Here is a 6976-nt window from a genome sequence, read left to right as displayed (position 1 = left end):
TATAAATATTATTATTTTATATTTAACGAGATCGTTTCAATGGTACGTATCACTATTTGACGTTTCAATAAATAAATAAGCTTTTTAAATATTTCCTTTTTTTTATTTTAAATCGTTTACATTATGTTATATGCACGATCGTTTAATACAATTATTAAAATTCACGATATTTTCTTTTTTTTTTTTTATAATATTTATTTTTATAATATTTATTTATAATATTTATTATTTATAATATTTTAATTTTAATAAGATTTTGATACGAAAGAAAATCAATTTGCTGGCAATCAAAGTCAATCGAGTAATTTTTCTTTTCTTTTTCTTTTTTTTTTTTCATTTTTTTTTTTTTTATTTTTCTTTTTTTTTTTCTTTTTACGATATCGCAAAAAGGCAACGAAACTTCGGAGTTGAAAATTTAATTAATCAATACATCGAAATAAATAATTAAAATTGTTTTATATTCAACGAACGTCTAAGAGCTAAGTAATATTTCAACAATTAGATTATTGTTTAAGTATTAATTCATTTTATACCGTTTACGTCGAATGTTTATAATAATAATTAGAAATCATTAATTATATAAATTCAGCCGTACGAACGATAAATCGTTTTGATTTTAATTAGTCGATATATAAAAGTATATACTGACGATTCGATATAGTTAGCTGTCAAAGGACGATCATTTAGCTCTCATTCATATTTGTCGACCTAAAAGTCCGGTCAAAGGTTATATTATTAGCTCTCGAGATTTAACCCTAAAATAAAAACTGAGGAAAAAAAAATGAAAAAAAAGAATAAATAAATAAATAAATAAATAAATAAATAAATAAAAGAAAAGGAAGGAAAGGTCTTTTGAACCTTGATTTTGTCCCTTTTATTTTTCGTCGTTTATTAATTTATTTATCTATTTTTTTTTTCTTTTTTCTTTTTTTTTTTTCAAAGAGGACAATGCTTTCTCTCTTTTTTTCGCAAAACAAACAAAACAAAAACAAAAAAAAAAAAAAAGAAAAGAAAGAAAAATTCGAAAAACCCATTCTCCTCGTTGGAACCATTCACGTCTCCTTTCGAAATGAACCGATTGTTCATCAAAATCGATCTAGAAATTACTTCTGGATTCATTGCCGGTATAAATCATTGTATAAATAGGAGTGATGAGAATAGCGTTAACGACGTACGCTCTTGTAAGATATAAATCATCGATGTACTCTAGAGGAACGTATACTATAGAAATAGTAAAATGTAATGTATTACTATGACTACTTCGACGTATCTGTTATATTTTTGTACTTTGATATCAGTACAAAAAAAGATATACATATATATATATATATATATACACACATACATATTTATGTATATAAAGTTATTATATGTCTGATATATATTTTTATTTATCAATAATTTCCATTCATTGAGAATTTTAAGAGAGAGAGAGAGAGAGAGAGATTGATATACGTAAATTTAATTTATCATAGATTCTATTAACCAATTTGCATTCAATAATTCAAGATCGTTAAGATGGATATATTTGGTCGGCAAAGCTATCCTCAGAGACGGAAACTACCGACCCGGAAATCCGTACACGGATTAGGCTCTTTTGTCGCATAACGATCTTACATCTCCTACCAATCCATCCAACCATCTGTCCTCCGCCTACTACAGTTTTGCTTATGAATAGGACTCGAGTCCATTTTCTGTAAACCTACAATTTGCTTCGAGAGGATATATATATATATATATATATATATATATATATATATATATATGTATATGTATATATATATATGTATGTATGTACATAAATGAACGTCTTACTAAACAACTTTGTGTAACTATTGGTAATATCTTCCCATGTTATATCATTTTCATTAATTGAAAATTTCAATGTGTTTCAATGAGTAATTATCCTCTCTATTAAGAAAAATGTATGCTTGATGAAACTTTGACAAAAGAAAAAAGAGAAAAAAGAAAAAGAAAAGAAAGAAGGAGAGTAAAACTCCAAAAAAAAACAACAAAAAAAAAAAAAAAAAAAAAAAAAAAAAAAAAAAAAAAACAAGAAATTATCGTCACTGACAAACTGACGAAAGAAAAAATATCAATCATTTATTATCTTATAATAAATATAATAAATATAATAATTGTAAATTTTGTTATATATTCACGTATGTGATAGGAAAAATATCTAATATTGTTATAGTAATTTTTGAATAATAATAAACAACAGTGATCGATAGTTTAACAATTACATATATATATAAATTGATAACGATATTCTACGTCATAAATTATATATATTTACATTTACGAGTACGCTTACAGTAGTGGTAAGTAATAGATCAAAGTAAAAAACGAAACGAAGTTAAAAAAAAAAAAAAAGAAAAAAAAATCGGAAAAGAAAAAGAAAAAGAAAAAGAAAAAGTCATGACGCACGTAAGTAACTTATTTACTTATTAACTTACATACATACATAAGAGAATACATAAGAGAAAAATTCATTCATTATAATTTCCATCCACCCTCGTGATAATTGGTAAACAATAATAATCGTACGTATATATATATATATATATTTTTTTTTTTTCTTTTTCAAATGACATCAACACGTATATATATATATATATATATATATATATATATATATATATAAATGTATACATAGATATACATTCCATAAAATATGGAAATAAAAATCGACATACTGTTTATCTAATAAATTAAACGATAACGATATGCGTGTAAATGGGGTTAGAAACGAGAATGATATTTTTCATAGTTATTATACTTCGGATCGACGGATAAGGAAGTGGAATTTGTTTTGTTGACGTCGTAGGAAGCTTTTTCAACGACGACGACGACGACGACGACGACGACGCCGACGCCGCCGACGCCGATGCCGATGCCGACGCCGACGAAGACGAAGACGACGACGAAGAACAAAACAAAAAACAAAAAAAAAAAAACAAAAAAAAGAAGAAGAAGAAGAATGAAAATGGTAGGAAGGAAGGAAGGAAAGAGTATGAGAATAGCGATGAGAAGAGGACTATAGCGATGGCGACTGCCATAATGGGATCTTAATGGGTTCTCTTTGAGTATTCGCGTCAACAAAGCTTTTTGAGAGGCGTTCCTCGTGCTTCTCGTAAAGAGAGAACGCATCTAACGCGCGTCCTTTGAAATTTCTGAATCGTTCGTTTTCTTCTCTTTCTTCATCCTCTCCCTTTCCTCTATCTATCATCACCTACCCCCTCTCCTCCTATCATCCACCACCGATTCTACTATTTCTCTATCCCTATTCCGACTATCTTCTTGCGAATGACATTAAATATATATTTGTGAAAAAAGAAAATGACTGTTTTTCTTTGGACCCGCGAATGGTATTAAAAAGAAAGAAATAATTTAAAATAATTTTAAAATACTTATATATAGTGCAATATGTATATATGGTTATCAAACCCTGTGTTTATATTTTTTACACCTCCCTTCCTCTCCCCTCCATTCTATTAGTTCTTCCTCCATTTTCGTTTTTTTCTTTTCTTTTTTGTTTTTTTTCTTTTTCTTTAAATAACATTAAATATATCGGTAGTAAGAAAAATACAAAAAAAAGATTTTTATCCCTCGAGATATCTTCAGATAATAATGAGAAATCCATTTGAATTATTATATTTCGATCGATCGCTATTTGATCATTATTTATTTTTAAAAATCGAATAATTTTGTGAGCTTAAATTAAAAAAAAAGAAAAGAAAAAAAGAAAACGAAAAACAACAAAAAAAAATAGATAGACAGTTTGGATCGTGAATGATTAGATACATTTTTCTTCTTCTTCTTCTTCTTCTTCTTTTTTTTTCGCAACGTTAAAGTTAACGAAAAAATATCTAACATATTTTTTAAGAAACGAAAATATATGGTATACTCAAGTACCCACTATCTATCTTAGCTATCTACATATACGTATATCACTTGACGAAGAAAATTTAGTTTTTAATATATACATAGTAGATAAGTATATATATATACATATATATATATATATATATATATATATATATTGGTTTAAGAGAAAGAACGATAAGATTTTTATCCACGAAATTTATCGAATTAATAATAAGAAATTTATTTCAATTATATTCTGACGATTAAAATAATATTATAATAATAAAAATAATAATAATAATAATAATAATTATTATTATTATTATTTACATGTAATAATTCGAAAGTATCGCAAAAAAGTTAGATAATTTTTCGCAACATTATAATATACAAATAAATAAACAAATTCTTGATAATTATTGAAAATGTAATTTTTTTTACATTATCGGCGAATGATCGTCGAGCGAACTTTTTTCTTTCTTCTTTTTTCTTTTTTTTTTTTTTTTTTTTTTGTCATTATGAAAAGAATAAAATGAGATTTTTCCTTTGGACGTACCTTAAAAAAAAAAAAAGAAATAAAAAGAAAAAAAAAGGAGAAAATCAATATTTAATAATATTCTGAAAAAAATTAAAATCCAATTGCTATTGTTTTTATATGGTAATATTAAAGAGTCAAAAGATTAGATAATTTTCTGCGATGCAGTAATATGCAAATAAATTCTTAACAAGCAAAAAAATAAAATATACTCGAATTCTCTCTCTCTCTCTCTCTTTCTCTCTCTCTCTCTCTCTTTCTCTCTAAATATATATATATATATATATCTAGATTACTACCTATCTCTTCACAAAGAAAATTTAGTTTTTAATATATATATATATATATAGCACGTATATAGGAATATATAGATATATTGAGAATAAAAGAAAAAGAGATAGAGAGAGAGACATATGCGCACACATACAAAGAGAAAGAGAGAGAGAGAGAGAGAGAGAGAGAGAGAGAGAGAGAGAGAGAGAGAGAGAGAGAGAAAGGAAGTTAAAGGACGAGATGAGGAATATAATTTTTATACAACCGCGTGTTTCTTTTCTTCTTAATCCTACATAAAAATTCGATAAAAAGTCCTTTTACTCATGACAGAAAGCTTTTTTGATAGACATCCGTGCGATTTTCTTTTACGAAATCTCTCTCGTTATAAAGTCATTCCACGTTCGTCCCTTATCTCAAATTCCATCTCTTCGAATTCATTCTCTATCGAAGATAAAAAAGAAACGAAAAAAGGGTGTGATATATATATATATATATATATATATATATATATATATATATATAGAGAGAGAGAGAGAGAGAGAGTAAAGAACAAACGAATTTACTTTCGTCATTCTCATGGACGATTAAAGGATTTTTAATAATTTTGTAATAATTAATAAAGATCATTTATTTTTCAAGGATATAATAATAAAATATAAAATAAATATATAAATAAATATATCATAAAATATGAATTTAAACGTTCATGGAACATTCGTTAATCAACTACTTGAGATGAATTTCAAGTCGTGTTGCGGTAAGAGTAAGAATATGACGTATGAATATTTAAACATCCTGAAAGTTCCAAGTTGTTAGTTCACGCTCTAGTGGTAGTTCCTAAACCACTGGTATTATGCGAACGTGCTGTATGCTTCGTTCCATCCAATCTGCCCTTTAAATTTGAACAGTCCATTTCTACTGTTTAATTAAACCCTTTTTATTCAAAAATAGGATACACGTTATTATTATTATTATTATTATTATTATTATCATTATTATTATTATTATTTATTTATTTATTTATTTATTTATTTTTATCTATTCGTAATATAATTAAAGATGACGCATAATAATATCGAAGATCTTACGCTTCGTTCGTCGTACGCTTGTGTTTTTAAATAGAAGGGGGAAAAAATAAATAAATAAATAAATAAATAAATAAATAAATAAATCGTCGTCGATTAAGTCAAGGAAAAAAATTTCTTTTAATTTCATTGATTTAACTGACATTATTATTATTTTCGTTCAATCATTATTTCTTTTTATATGATAATATTTACTATACGTCTTCAAGATTTATTATTAATTTCGATCGACGTTAACAAAAAAAAAAAAGAAAATAAAAACGTAATACAATGTCCATATTTGTCTAAAAATTTATGATATACATATGTATGTATGTATTTATGTATAACGATTTCAAACGAAGTGCTCAATCGAGCGTATAAATTTTCTTTCGAAAGTGTATATCATCGTTTTAATCAAGATTTGGCTTTACGTTGAGAGGGTTAGGAGGAAAAAAGAAGAAAGAGGAGAAAAAAATAATGTCCTTCTTAGAAGGAAACGTTCTACCTAACGAGCTTTACGACGACATTGCCAAAATATATATATATATATATATATATATATATATATATATATATATATATATATTATAATTTCATTGGTTTCTCGTCGCATATTATAAACGCTCGAATGATCTCTCTAATCCATTCTGCTTTATAAGACATTTTAAGGTGGGAGTAAAACGTTGAGTGAAAAATAAAAAAATAAATGAATAAATAAAAAGAAAGGGAAAAAAAAAAATAATAATTTAATAAAAAGTACTATATTATCTATAAGATCCTGATTAAAAGCAGTGGCGAATAAACGAGCATATACTTGATAAACGTTAATAAGAAAGAAAATTTATGTGCCAAATCTATTACGTTAGTTCTGAAGCGTTTGCACATAGACATACACATACACACATACATACACACACACACACACACACACACACATGTTTAGATAATAAAATAAAAAATATTCTTGAGCAATTTAATTCTCGATAATATGTATTCTCGAAATAGTTTCGTGCTGAGAGCGCGTACAACGGGGGACAAAAAGAGAAAAAGGAAAAAAAAAAAGAAAAGAAAAGAGAAGAGAGAACAAAAAGAAAGAAAGAAGGAAAGAAAAGAAAAATATTTCTTTGGTACGAAGGACAATGTAAAGAAAACAAAAAAAAAAAAAAGAAAAAAAAAGAAAAATTCGAAAGTTCTACCACCATGGTCCGAGCTTGACGATCCGAACTTGGTC

Source organism: Vespa crabro, chromosome 22 (assembly GCF_910589235.1).
Source record: "Vespa crabro chromosome 22, iyVesCrab1.2, whole genome shotgun sequence".
Classification (NCBI taxonomy): Eukaryota; Metazoa; Arthropoda; class Insecta; order Hymenoptera; family Vespidae; genus Vespa; species Vespa crabro.
This window is presented reverse-complemented; position numbering follows the sequence as displayed.